The sequence below is a fragment of the Perca fluviatilis genome, chromosome 14 (genome assembly GCF_010015445.1).
Source record: "Perca fluviatilis chromosome 14, GENO_Pfluv_1.0, whole genome shotgun sequence".
Lineage (NCBI taxonomy): Eukaryota > Metazoa > Chordata > Actinopteri > Perciformes > Percidae > Perca > Perca fluviatilis.
Window position 1 is genome coordinate 3,317,960 of NC_053125.1, and position 15,542 is coordinate 3,333,501.

Consider the following 15,542-nt stretch of genomic DNA (forward strand, 5'->3'; position numbering starts at 1 on the left):
TTGTATCCTTTATGGAACGTTCCCCTAACGTTCCCCTAACGTTGTAACCTTTATGGAACGTTCCCCTAACGTTGCAACCTTCAGGGAACGTTCCCCTAACGTTCTTTTTTACATTCCCCTAACCTTTAACAAACTTTAATAACAATGATACAAATTTTATTATTACTTTAAACCGTCTGCATGAGCAGGAATTAATTATTATATATTAGCAGGAATGAATGAACAGGCAAACTTGATTGGATTTAAAACTTTAATTAACAATATACAAAGAATAATAAAAAAATACAAAATAGATAAGGATGTAGAGTGCAAAGTAATAGTGCAAATGTATTGTGCAAAATGCATATTGGAATGATAAAGTATGTAATGTGTAGGTGAATGGCCAAAGTGGGGATGAGCCCACTTATCAGCAGTTCAGGAGAGTGATGGCAGAGGGAAAGAAGCTGTTCTTGTGTCTGGTTGTTTTTGTGTGCAGGGATCTGTATCGCGTGCCAGAGGGGAGGAGGCAGGAGGATGGCAGCAGTGTAGAAGATGGCCAACAGCTCTTGCTTCCGCAAAAAAAATAAATAAATAGAGCTCCATGGTTTTGAAGGCTCAGTCCTTCTCAGCTGACCTAAAAAGAAAGAAACAAAAGTTTGATATGTCATACTAAGAATAAACACATTAACAAAAGCAAGACAAATTGCCTGACTAACATAGTTAGATAGTTTTTGATTATTATGATTATTATTAACATCACAGAAGAATTTCAATTTACCGTCTGTGTGGGGCAAACTTCCAATCAAGTCCTCCACGTCTGCTGCAGTCAGCGCGGGGAAGTTTTTCTGGGAGACCGCTAGAGTAGAAGTCAAAATGAAGCAACGTTACAAGTCAAATTAAAACCTCTTATTAGCCAAGCTAAGCATAATACTGATGTGAACAATAAAATAACACCTGCCTGTTATAACCCTGCAGATAGTCAGGTCCTGGAAGGCCTTCTTTCCCTTTCTGCCCCGAAAGGATATACAGTTTTAGAACATCATTGGTTACGACTTCGCGTATGCGACGGATGGCAGTACCTCGGTCCGAACCTCCGGGCTTGTCAGGAAAAGTTGCTGTAAAACATATAGAAACACAAATTATACACGTGGAACAAAGTGGAGAGCTTGTACAATCTCATTTTGTAAGAGAAGTCAGTTCTGTTATAATTTAAGTTACGCAAAAGCCACTGTACCTTCAACTGGGTCCCAAGATGAAGTGGCAGGCCGAGCTTGCGTTAGAATTCACCCATCCAGCTCTGGGCGACCGGCTGATTTCCTGTGTGGTGTTGACTCATCTAAAAAGAAGGTAGATATGAATATTGGTCAGTTAATTTATGGTAGGTTTCTTGCAAATGCCATTGCATAACTACAATGTTACATTAGACAATTGCAAAAAAAAAAACAACTACATGCAGGTGGTGGTGGCAGTGATGTCTACTGACCTGAAAAAAGGCAGGAAGAGACAAACCCATCAGAACAGTCACATGATAAGTAGCAGGTTGAGTGTCAGTAGTTCCATGGTAGGAATATGACTCTGGTTTCTAAATGCATGTATAAATGTTAACTTACAGACAGGGCTTCTAGACACACGCTCCGTCCTGGAACGCTTTCTTGCTTGTGGACTGGAGTCATCTGAAATAAAAGACCATACAATTTGTACTGATTGCAAAAATAATATTTGAATGTATACAGTGTAAACAAACATTACAACATAAACATTGTATGTGACGGTATTTCTCAGGACTTTTGCATTGTAGCCCAGAGACTTTCTAATGGGGAGACACAGCATCCATAGAAATGCATGGGGTTATTTTTTAAAGTCAGTATGGCAGCTGTGTAGCCTAAACATATTCCCTCTATTCCTGTATGCTTCCCTATTCACTTAAATAGGAAAATAGCTTGCCGATAACTGTCCAAAGTACGTTGCAAGGTGGCCGCCGAGTGACTTCCCTAAAATGACTGATTGTATTGGCTATCAAGTATGTACTGTACACTAAAACTAATTGAAAGAACTGGTATGTCTTATTTGTAACAACAACAACGCAAGCAGGTTAACACGATGACACAAAACATACAATGCGGCAAAGCATACATGTCGTGCACAGCAGCAAACAAAGCGCAATATATATGCAATCCATTTAAAGCGTAACTCTCGCCACAATGCAACCTAGGATCTTTTTGTGAATGTACCAGAGTCAAACTTCGTTTAAAAGCATAATTAGGACGGAAACGCCACTTTTAAGATTGATCGTATTGTCGTTTTCTGGTCAAACGGCCTTTTGAATGGGAGAACTAGAGGCTACTTTTATCGCATCAAAATCACTATATGTAAAACACTAAGAAGTTTCGACACAACATGAAACTTTGCACGAAGTCTCACCAGGGGATTTACACATGAATTCGAGCATTGAGAACATTGTTTGTGCACAAAGAGTTTACCAAAAATAAAAAATTTTGAACAAGTCGCTGCTTGACTGGCAAGATGGCGACGTGGGGAAAAACAAATGCTGAAGTGAGTTGTTGAACCTTTTTTGGTCAACCTGATTAAAACCGGAATATAACAAAGCACTACGAGGGAAAGGGCTTACGGTTAGACCCCAAACTGTTGCATTACAACCATAACATCATGAAACTGTAACGTATTTCACTTACTTTTTCGTGAGATCGTTTGGCGAAGCAAATAAAATCTTCTTTCTTTGTCTGTTGGTGTAGCCATAGACAGTATAGGTGTAGGTGTAGCGTATCAAACGCAAACGGAAGTCCGGAGGACAGGACTTGAATCGGTCACCTGAGAGCAGAGGCACGGTCTTCCCCTACTGGCGGGGGGGTGTAACGGTTGGATTTAAACACTGATTGAGCCACTTGTTAGAAGTGAAATGGAAGAAGTGAATTGTCTTAGTTGTGAAAATCAATAGATTCTTGTTTTAAGTATTTTCACCTAATACAGTTAAAACAACGAAATCAAGCACAAAAGTACAGTTTTTAGCAAAATTGATTTCAGCCTAAAAGTAAATATATTATCTTGCTATGTTGTTTATCTTACTTAGATTTTATAAGACCAATCATTTTTGAGTGAATCTAAATCAAGTGACTGCAAACCTTTTATATGCTACTTCAAAAATGTAAATGGAGCTGGTTTAAATAAACATTTCAAAACCGCACTCAGAACAACCAAAAACAACCAAAAACAACCAAAAACAACCAAACGGGAACGTTGTGTGGAGGTAACTGTGCAACCACAGGAGAACGTTCCCGTTGGTTGGTTCCCCTAACGTTTAGGGAACGTTATAACCATGAGGGAACGTTCCCTAAACGTTAGTTTTTGGTTTGGTTCGAACTAACCTTTAGAGAACCAAAAACTAACGTTCCCCAACGTTCCCTAAACGTTCTGTGTTAGTGGGGATATTAGCACCGGGTCTACTCTGTACCAACCCTAGCAACGACGCTAGCAAAGCAAAGCCAGTCCTTCACTAGCCTATGGTGCGGTGGTCTCTTTTAATTACAACTTCTTTCTCTGCATTGAGTTGACAACCCTCTCAAATATAGACACACAAACAGAACAAATAATAAAAGTCTCAGATCCACTGTCTGTTATGGAGGAAATATTTATTCTTAGTCTGTGATTGCAAAATTCTAGCTTAATTATTGTGACATGACAGCATGACACGACAGCTATCAATATCCAAAGTAGCCAAACGTCATGTCGCCTGTTCATGTTTTTTCTCGAAGTTGGCAGTAACATGTCATACGTTTTTCATTAAATATATACGACTTATAAGAATTTAATCCTTACCGTTTTTTCCGAGGAACAGCTCCTTCCTTTTGGCACTGGATGAGGTCTGCTCACTCTGCTGGTAATTGACTCTAGGGGCAGCGTGCGTCGAACACGTGTTCCACAATAACAACACCAGGCTGCCCGCAGATGCGCCTGCCTATTAATCGGCTTGATATTGGCCGATGCCGATTATGTAAAAAAAGCCCAAAAATCGGCCGATTAATCGGCCTACCGATTAATCGGTCGACCTCTAATTACCATTTAAAATGGTAATATGCAAATAAGATTAAGATAACTCATTATGCAAGTACTTTTACTTTTAATACTTAAAGTACATTTAAAAGCAGGTACTTTTTACTTTTACCTAACTAGGGTTGTCATTGTGGTACTTCTACTTTTACTAAGGTAAATATGTCTCTGGTTATTTGTACTTTTACTTAAGTACTGAGATTCAGTACTTCCTCCACCACTGCAATGTACAAGTCATCTGTGACTCCGTAACAGCCATCTCTTGAAGGCAGTCTCCCGCTTCCCAGGAGGTGCACAGGTAGTGTCATGTCCTTATATGGGAATTTAAGGCGCGTTTTCTTATGCTAATTAGGAACAACTGGCACACTCTTTCAATTACGAAGACGTGGGATTCATCAATCCTAAGAACACAGGTGCGAACAATTGTGTTGTTTAAGAACACGTCATGAATCCGACGTAGACTTTTCTTAGGGACTTTCTTAAGAACATATTTAAGAGAAAACTTGAGGCAATGAGGCCGTCTGTCTCCATTGCAGAGTTTTTCCATCAGGGAGTGCTTACAAGCAACGGTAAAATGTCCCGCTCAGTACATCTCTTGTTAACAATTCTTTGTTTTGACAATTTAAGGAATCTAAAAATATTCAAGTACAGTATATTAGCTTAGATTGTGTATTGCTGCTGCACTGAAAATTTTTCAACATGACATCACGTCTACCCAGTGATCCGTGCAAATAAGAAACCTATACCAACATATGTGCCTGAGTGTGAATTTTTCTTTCCATTATGGGTTGGTTCAGCCCTTTTCCCTCTCCACCCGGTTTATATAAAGGTGTGGTGGTGAATGGGCTCTTTTAGCTGGCTGTAATTGAACCTGACCCACTTGCACAATTAACTCTAACCCATAAGATTTTTCTCAGTGGTATTGGGTTTTGGATGGCCTGGCCCCAGTGGTGAGGTCAACCTCAGCGCAGTCAGCCGAGCCATCAATCACTGCAGCTTCCTGAAGAGGCAGGGTTCCAACATGAAACAATCCAACACAGTGATGATTAGATGGGTGCCAAAGCCTGCTCAGTCAGTGCTGAGGATGACTCCAGGTATTCCTGAGGTCTCCTGCATCATTGGAAGCCTGGTTGTCAGTTGTATGCTTAGAAACTCATCACGTTTTTCCTTTGATATTTCCTTTGTTTCTTGTTTGTCCTACAGCAGCCTACTGTGTTCTCTTCAGGATTGAGTATGGGACCAAATACTTTTTGATTACCTGTCGAAAATTACCTGTTTCTATCATTATCAGATATATCCAGATTATTAAATAATAAATGTATTAATTTTATTCCGTTATGCACTTCCTTTGCTGTTGTGAATACCGTAAACACAAATTTTGGCTTATGTGGTTTAAATATTTAATTTCACTTGAGATATGAAAACATCAATTCACACATAAATTATGATACATTTCATTGATCAAATATTGATGATAATAACACTAGAGCAGTATGATTCAAACAATAATATTATGACATTATACTATGTTTATACACATCTATCTATCTATCTATCTATCTCACGTATTATTTTGTTTTTATAGTGATTATAAAATGGTAACAATAAATGTAATGATTATAATAATTGGTAATTAGGTAGTTGTGATGAAAACGTGAAATCCAGGTCCATTTACAGAGCAAGTTGATCCATTTTGACATAATGATCACTCCCGGGGAAGATACTGCGATATGGATGAAAGTTCCAGAAAAAGTTAGTATATGGACCTTGAGTTCATTTTTTGTCAAACTACGGTCTCCAAGGTCAAGAATGAATTTTCTTGATCAACAATAGTGGTCTATTGCCATCAGAGCTGAATCGACTACACAATCCTCTAATCAATTCATCAAGACAATAATTAGCCCAGGGAAGCAGCTCAATTGAATACGGGCGGCCATCCAATTATAACGACCTCATCCACTTTGTCTAAATCATTTGATTATTGAGCCATGGAACTGACAATCTTTTATATAACAGGACCCTGGGATTTCTGTAGCCTACTCTATAGAACACCTTAGTCTTGTCTTGCGTTGCACTCTCCACATCACTGTCTTTGGACAAAAAGTCATGTCCTCAGTTTGATAATGTTGTCAGACACTTTAAGTAGTAGCAAAAAACTTTTATTGGACAAAAAGCAAGGCTGCACAATTGCCCCATTAGGTTACATTGAAGCTTGATTCGCGCCGGCCCGTCACTGTGATCTCGGTCAATACTGGACCAAATTCAAAGACTTTTGGTCACATCAATCTATTGGACACAAATGCATGGGGAACTGGGGTCCAGGTTTAAAAAAACAAAAACTTTAGTTACCTTTTAACTAAGGGGGCTTTCACACCTGCCTACTTTAGTTCGGCTTAATCTCACTGGAGTTGGTTTTCCTTGGTGCGGTTCGTTTGGGGCGGTTGAGAACGCAGCAATCACATCGGATGGGCACCAAAAGTGGGCCAAACCTAGCCTTGAAATCCAGACGCACCCTAGCGGCAGCAAATTTAATTTGCAGCCAGGGTCGTCGAGCAACTCTCCGTTGGCTTGCGAGCTGGAAAAACCAAACTCTAGTCAGGCCAATCGCATCGTGTTTAGAGTCGGTGGGGGGGCTTAACATAATGACTGCAGAGTTGCGACGGTTCCCCGTGAATTCCCTGCTACTTGAAAACAAAGAAGATGACTGCTGCTGGCGAACAGCGGTCTTTCGAATATGCTTCGGCCACTACTCTGACAGACTTGGAGTTTAGCTTTTCTCTGAGAAAAGAACAAAGAATGGCACTGACAGAAAAAATTCTTAAAAAAGGATGATGTGTTCGGACTTTTGCCGACCGTATACCTTCTTTGTTGCTCTGGTTTCTTGTAGCACTTTCCTATTGCGTGCAGAGGGAATTTGAAAGACAACCGTTTATCCCGCCCCTCGGATTGAGCCCTGCCAATAGTGTGTTATTCATGGCTGCACGATATTGGAAAAAACTGACATTGCGAAATATATTCTTTCGTGTGATTTACTTTGCGATATGAAGAAATACTGTAATTCTTACAAGATGACTTGAAATAGCTCTATTTGCAAATAATAAATAATTCTCAAATTACTGGGGTGATTTTCTAGGGGAGTGAATCTACACAAAATAAAAATTAAAATGTTTTCTTTCTGATGTGATTTTGGGAGAGGGAAATTAGGTGGTTAAATACACTAGTTGACTCACATAACACCATCGTATTCATATAATACTATCAATCCAGGCTAAAGTCAGTGCTATTATTAATGCATGCATGTTGCTTCCCCTAAAATAAAGGGGCTGCATTATGTTGCTCCCCTCCTGTTCCTCGCTCAGTTTCAGGTTGTGGTCGACTAGCGTGGCCTGCTTTGATTGTGATTGGAGGTTTGTTCTGCATGTAGAGCCTGCATGTCACGCATTGGCAACAAACTGTGTATCCAAGAACCCTTAAATCGGTGTTAATCACGTTCTATCAGACAGACTTTTTCCAGTTGATTAGTGTTACGTTTCCAGCTTTGCGACTCTGAACCCTAGTTGTGACAGACCCCTGGTTTCTTTAGGCTAACTCACTTAGCTTAGCCTGGCGGGTATTTAGCTTTTAGTATGGCAACTCTGCAGTGAAGAATGGTCGGGAGATGTCGTGATTAGGGATGTCACGAGAACCGGTACTTTGGTACCAAAATTCTGAAAACATACATGAAACAGGAATTTGTCAAAAATTAAACGGCAATTAAATTCCAATATTTAATGTACATGGAACTGAATTGAAAGGAGCCGATACCTGATACAGCTATTTGAGTCAGTGTCGGACGATTTCAGCATGGGGTCAGTGCATCCCTATTCCTGGATACAGTAGTGCAATAGTAATGGGCTGATGGTGCCAGAGTATATTTTGAAGGTGCAATGCCATTTTTCCATTCTTAAGAGTCTTGTATTTGGCATTTTAAAATAAGATGTCCAAAGAATGTTGAGGCTTTTTCTTTTTTTTTTTATTCACTGTAAAGAATTTTTCAGCTCAGCCTGCATAATGTTTTCATTTCATTCTGGTTGCCATCGACTTGTGACCTCTTAAATATCCTCCATTCATGCAGAGGGGCATTATTCAATGATGAAGCAAAGCTAAGCCCTGCTTTTATCTGTTTCTTCCAGTAAACAAAATCAGGTCTCCACATACATGGACTTAATTGGTACTTTTCGGCAGCGTCCACTGGGAGACAGGCTGACAAACACACACCTCCAGGGAAGAACACCTGCGCTCTAGTAGACTTTGTTTGTCTTTAAAGGCCCATGGGAATGAGGAGGAAGGTCTTCACCTTGTCATGAGATGGGTGGATTCACAAGCTTTAAAGGCCCTGGTCCCAATTTAAGCCCCAGTTTTTGTGTTGAAATCACATTGGAAATGGGCGTTAATGAGATCTCAAGAGAATGGAGATGCCGGTTTAGTGGCTAAGTTCATTTAGTGACGAGACATTGAGAAGCAAAGACAACAGTCACATATATTTTCATACACTTCTTCACCTAATCTTTGTGTCCAGAATAGTGCGAAAATGTGATCATTTTAATAATGGTTAGGAGGACTGTTAAAGGTGCAGTAGGTAAGACTTATAAAACTAACTTTCTGTCATATTTTCTTAAACTGGGAGGTCACGTGGCGCTCGCTGGGGAATGGCTGCTCAGACCGTGAGCTTCTGACACCATCCAGTAAATTTCTGTTTTAAGTTTACTTCCTGCTAATTACTCGACGGCATTATACTCTGGCCAAGTTCTGACATCTATCATATCACTTCAACCAGCAAAAGAGACGCGACGACAGGCCAACAAGCCTAAAAACGCTGACCATGCTGCGGAAAAGTCTGCTAGCGATAAAGATGGCGCTCCTGTCACTGATAACCTTGCTACTGAAATGGCGAACATGCACCAGCTACTGAAGCAGATGGATGCGAGCCAGAAGGCAGCCCTGGGGGAAATCAAACAGACAACTACAGCAATAAGCGAGAAACTGGAAGTGTTTTCGGAACGACTGGATAATGTTGAGACTCGGATTGCCAGGCTTGAGGAAGCTACGGATGCGGCAAGTGCCAACCCTCCTGCTCTGATGTCTGAGCTAGCAAAAATGGGTGGATGACCTAGAGGCTAGGAGCAGACGTAATAACTTGAGAATTCGTGATTTTCCTGAAGGATGTGAGGGGAAGAATCCCGTTTGAATTTCTGGAAAGGTTGCTACCTGAGCTCTTGGACGTGGACTTTACAAGGGGGCTTGTCATTGAACGTGCACATCACACTCTGGCGCCACACCAGAAGGGCCGCCCGCCTAGAGCCATTGTGGCAAAGTTCCTGTGCTTTCAAGATGTGTCACGGATTCAACGTGCGGCGAGAGCTAAGGAAGAGATTTTCTGGGAAATCAACAAAATCAGCATCTTCCCAGACTACAATAAAGCGGTAGAAGCGCAGCGCCAGAAGTTTAAGGAATGCAAGAAAAAATTGAATGACCGGCACATAAAGTTCACACTTGCCTACCCTGCAATGCTCAGGATTATCCCTGGCAACGCACTGGAACATCGCTTCGGAAAAAGCCTTGAAATTCATCAACAAGCTGTAAGATTTCTGGATGGAAGGGACTATAGACTGCATGACGCGGTCATATTTTTCATTTAAAGTTGACTGATAAAGGACTGCTAGGCTACTGCACTTTTTTGGACACTGAAAGGACGTATAGCTGGTACAGTGAGTAACACAAAGACCTTGTTCGGTTTTTCTTTTTCACTCTCCATACAGGGATTAGAATGTTTCTTTTCTCTCTTTCTTAATCTGTCATAGCCTTGATTGATGATACTGGTGTGTGGTTTAAACTCTGTTTTACTTCAAATTGATATTAGGCTACGTCTGCAGAGTTCCCCTGTTACTTTCATAGTTTTCCCTCAGTTTATGAGGTATTTTGGGTTCAGATGATAGCAGTAGCTGGCGCTTTGCGCAACTTAATGTTGGATCAGGATGTCTAAGCATAGCAGGCGCTTTTCTCGATGGTGTTGCTGTGTCAAGTAGCCTTGAAAGTGAGTGGTTCATGGACATATAATTTAGTGTTTAGAGTGTGAATTGTTTATCACTCTTTATTAGGGCTGCACGATATTTTGTTTCATTGTCTACATCGCGATGTGCGCATGCGCGATAGTCACATCACAGGACGTTGAGATGTTTACGCTAACACTATTTTGCTGCTTGATAGAAAAGTAAACTTTCACTGTTCTCTTTTTACATGATTGTTACTGGCCGACCCTTCCCCTTTAAGGCAGGTGGTCATGTGACGTAACGTCACATGACCACCTGGGGGGCTCTCCCGTGTGTAGAAAAGTACCGTAAGCGGCAGCTGACACTGACACAGTGATGCTAATTCTCTTCCATGGGTAGTCAGTGTTTTACGCTGCAAAGACGAACTAAATCACCTGATTAATGCAACGTAATCCTGACATCTCCCGGCCATTTTTCATCACAGAAAGCTGCTACCAGCCAGGCTAAAGCTAACATAGTTAGCCTAAAGAAACAATTGTTTCATTTGGAGGCTGCGCTACACCAAAGCTTTAACCTACATCTACAGTACAGGCCAAAAGTTTGGACACACCTTCTCATTCAATGCGTTTCCTTTATTTTCATGACTATTTACATTGTAGATTCTCACTGATGGCATCAAAACTATAAATGAACACATATGGAATTATGTACTAAACTATGTACTAAAAGTGTGAAATAACTGAAAACATGTCTTATATTTTAGATTCCTCAAAGTAGCCACCCTTTGCTTTTTTGATAGCGCTGCAAACCCTTGGTGTTCTCTCAGTGAGCTTCATGAGGTAGTCACCTGAAATGGTTTTCACTTCACAGGTGTGCCTTGTCAGGGTTAATTAGTGGAATTTTTTCCCTTATTAATGGGGTTGGGACCATCAGTTGTGTTGTGCAGAAGTCAGGTTGATACACAGCCGACAGCCCTATTGGACAACTGTTAGAGTTCATATTATGGCAAGAACCAATCAGCTAAGTAAAGAGAAACGAGTGGCCATCATTACTGTGTTTTCCGCACTATAAGGCGCACTTAAAAGCCTTTTAATTTTCTCAAAAAACGACAGTGCGCCTTATAATCCGGAGCGCCTTATATATGGATCAACCGCTCAAAGATCACTGCCCCGTTGACGGGACACTGCGTCGCTGTAACCTCGATAAAACTTCCACTCATTCGCGTTTTTATAACTTTAAAGCATTAAATGTTCAAAATATACAGCCATGCGACACACCAATTGAAAGCTTAGCCTCTAATGATTAATTTAAGCCCACATACAAAGCATACAATGATTTATAGCAGTTACACAACTGTTACAAAGTAAACAATTTACAATAAAACAATTCAGCCATAATCTGCGCAGGTGTCGAGAGTGCATCCATACCTGATTTCGTTGTCCTTTCAGCAACAAAGTGGTATTTTGCCCAAAACTTGATTTTCATAAATCCACAAGAGTCCAAGGAAATGTAATATCCAAGCTTTATATTCCAAAACGATCTTTTCGCCTCACAATGTTGAAGTTTCTGGCCGAATCACAACGGAAAAACGCGTTTTCCATTTCCGCACTTGTCATCGCCGCTAGCTTCTCTGCCCAGCTTGCTACATTATTAGCCAATCCGTTCAGGTTTGCCTCTGATATGGCCAATGGAAGCGGACAAGCCGATGACATGTCAGGGACCACGTTGAGACCATATGTCAATGGTTGAGACGATCGCCATTTTCTCGGACCACTTAGATTTAAATGCTATAAGGAGGGAGTGAACGGAGTTGTCAGAACGCTTAATAAAGTTTGACTTTATCTGACTGTTTTGTTGACATTCCCTTTAGCACAGCTCCATCTAGTGGATGCATAACGCAACCCCAGTCAAACGTTTGACTGCAGTATCTTCTATTCTATGCGCCTTATAATCCGGTGCGCCCTATATATGAAAAAAGTTCTAAAATAGGCCATTCATTGAAGGTGCGCCTTATAATCCGATGCGCCTTATAGTGCGGAAAATACGGTACTTTAACAAATGAAGTTCAGTCAGTCCGGAGAATTGTGAAAACTTTGAATGTGTCCCCAAGTGCAGTCGCAAAAACCATCAAGCGCTACAACGAAACTGGCTCACATGAGGACCGCCCCAGGAAAGGAAGACCAAGAGTCACCTCTGCTGCTGAGGATAAGTTAATCTGAGTCACCAGCCTCAGAAATCGCAAGTTAACAGCAGCTCAGATTAGAGACCAGATGAATGCCACACAGTTGTTCTAGCAGCAGACACATCTCTAGAACAACTGTTAAGAGGAGACTGCGCGAATCAGACCTTCATGGTCAAGTAGCTGCTAGGAAACCACTGCTAAGGAGAGGCAACAAGCAGAAGAATTTGTTTGGGCCAAGAAACGCAAGGAAAGGACATTAGACCAGTGGAAATCTGTGCTTTGGTCTGATGAGTCCAAATTTGAGATCTTTGGTTCCAACCGCCGTCTCTTTGTGCGATGCAGAAAAGGTGAACGGATGGATTCTACATGCCTGGTTCCCACCGTGAAGCATGGAGGAGGAGGGTGTGATGGTGTCGGGGTGCTTTGGTGGTGACACTGTTGGGGATTTATTCAAAATTGAAGGCATACTGAACCAGCATGGCTACCACAGCATCCTGCAGCGACATGCAATCCCATCCGGTTTGCGTTTAGTTGGACCATCATTTATTTTTCCAACAGGACAATGACCCCAAACACGCCTCCAGGCTGTGTAAGGGCTATTTGACCAAGAAGGAGAGCGATGAGTGCTGCGCCAGATGACCTGGCCTCCGCAGTCACCGGACCGGAACCCAATTGAGATGGTTTGGGGTGAGCTGGACCGCAGAGTGAAGGCAAAAGGGCCAACAAGTGCTAAGCATCTCTGGGAACTCCTTCAAGACTGTTGGAAAGCCATTTCAGGTGACTACCTCTTGAAGCCACTCTAATTCCAAACAACGCAGATCTGTGGAGATCTTGATAAACATTTGTAAAGACTTAGGCCTAAAGGCAGGGACTATTCTTTTTATTCTGCCTGCCACCACATATATACTAGGATTGACTATTTCCTGATATCTCATTCCCTCATCTCATATGTAACCTCATGTACCATAGGGTCGATTTTGGTATCAGACCATGCAGAGGTCGCCCTCCGCATACGGCAGCCAACCAAGATAAACAAATCTCGAAGGTGGCGATTAAATTCCTCCTTACTCAAAGATTCAACTTTCAGATCACTATTACAAAACCAGATTACACTGTTTAAGGACACCAATATTCCAACAGCCCCCTCTCTAGGGGTAGCCTGTGAAGTGTTGAAGGCTTTTTTGAGAGTATTCATAATTCAATACGCCTCCCGTAAAAAAGAAAAGGCAGCAGAATGCCTTAACCTGGAAAAAGAAGTTAAGAAGTTAGAAGAAGTTTTTAAAACTAGGATGTCTGAAAACAATTTGCGCAAACTTTCCCAGCTTAAATACAAATATAACACCTTATCTGAAAGAGTAGAATTCTCATTGTTTAGGGCCAGACAACGGTTCTTTGAAGGAGGTGATAAGGCTGGGCGTATGCTAGCCAACTACATAAAACAGCAAGAAGCACACTGTGCTATTCCAGCTGTATATGACTACCAGGGTGTGCTGCACACAAGCCCTGCTGACATCAACAACACTTTCAAAGTGTTAATGAGAATCTATACAGCTCTGAATCAGTGGCAGGTAAGACTGAGACTAAGGCTTTTCTACAGAACTTAGACCTCCCAACTTTGTCACCTGAACAGAAACAACCACTCGACAGACCGATAACTGCTATGGAAATTCAGGAAGTTATCAGGTCCCTGCCCACAGGCAAGGCACTTGGCCCTGATGGCTTTACGGCGGATTTCTATAAGTGCTTTGCTCCCGAACTGGCTCCATTGATGCTAGAAATGTATATGGACTCTCTTGAAAAGGGTACATTGCCACCTACACTGTCGCAGGCCCTCATTACACTCATACTGAAGACGGATAAGGAACCCACAGGTTGGCGAGGCTATAGACCAATATCCTTAACTAATTACGATAGCCGTATCTTCTCAAAAATCCTTGCCAGTAGACTGAACAAGGTTGTACCCTCCCTGGTTCACCTCGATCAGGTTGGGTTCATACGCAACCGCCACTCTTCAGATAATCTACGTCGTCTGATAGACATAATGTGGGCGGTCAGGGACGACGCAGCTCACACTGCAGCCCTGTCGCTGGACGCTGAAAAGGCCTTTGACAGGGTCGAGTGGGAGTATTTATTTCTGCTTCTTGAACACATGGGTTTTGGGGGAGTCTTTCTTGGTCTGCTACACTTAATCTATAAGGAGCCCACTGCAGCTGTGACAACTAATGGCCTCACATCCCCATATTTTAAACTACACAGAGGCACCCGCCAGGGTGACCCTGCCTCCCCAGCCATCTTTGCCTTAGCTCTAGAGCCCCTGGCGGCCGCCATTCGCCTAGACCCTAATTTCACTGGCATACATGTGGGACACATGACACATAAGGTGATGTTATATGCGGATGACATTTTGACATTGTTAGCCGCCCTGAAACCTCCATGCCAGTGCTGCTATCCTTGATCAGCTTTTTTTGCCAAAATCTCAGGATATAAGATAAATTAGTCCAAGTGTGAAGCTCTGGCATTAACGACATACTGCCCAAAAACGCTATTCCAATCGGGTAACTTTAGGTGGCCAGATCAAGGCATTAGATATCTTGGGAAACTGTTTCCATCTAACCTGTCAGACATTATGAAAGTAAATATAGAGCCATTACTTGAAAAATTTAAATTAGACTTGGAAAGGTGGTCACCCCTTCACCTGTCCTTGTGGGCTAAGGCTAATGTTTTGAAGATGAGTGTTGCCCCTTTTTTTTTAACTCAGATTTTATTGATTTTTAGTATAAACAATAAAGAACAAAGAACACAGCACCGCGTCAGTGGAGTACATGTTCTTAGTAATAATACTCAAATGAATCTGACATCAAAGTTTTGGGTGGTGACTCTGTATTGTGATTGGTATTCTGTCAATTTTTCGCATTTCTTATCATATTTTGCTTGCTGGAGTCTCAGTATATACGTCAGTCTTTCCATGTTGAGTATCTCCTCAACTACGTCCAGCCAGTTCCACAGAGTGGGAGGGTCCTCTCTACACCATTTTCTGGTGATTGCCTTCTTGGCTGCAGCCAGCAGAATTTTGACAAGGTATCAGTCTTCATGTTGTACTTTTTCCCGTCAGGTTACACAGATATAATATCTCACATGTCTTAGGTAGTTCATATCTCAGTATTGTTTTCAATTCCACCCACACATCTTTCCAATAATTTCTGATTTTAGTACAACCCCAAAAAACATGGGTGTGGCCTACGTTCTGCTCCCCACACCATCTCCAGCATGTTTGTTGTGTAGTTGTA

At 41.7% G+C, this 15,542-nt stretch overlaps 1 protein-coding gene and 1 long non-coding RNA gene across 2 annotated transcripts in view; one reads left to right on the top strand and one right to left on the bottom strand.

The window, feature by feature from the left end:
* The window catches only part of mllt3 (MLLT3 super elongation complex subunit), a 177,191-nt gene that overhangs the window by 61,447 nt on the left and 100,202 nt on the right, over positions 1-15,542 (top strand). The window lies entirely within an intron of this gene.
* Positions 1,066-3,098, bottom strand: LOC120573362. Its single transcript, XR_005641695.1, has 5 exons — positions 2,673-3,098; positions 1,590-1,652; positions 1,430-1,462; positions 1,214-1,315; positions 1,066-1,094 (listed from the first exon to the last, which is right to left on the bottom strand). It is a non-coding gene; the product is annotated as an uncharacterized LOC120573362 (long non-coding RNA).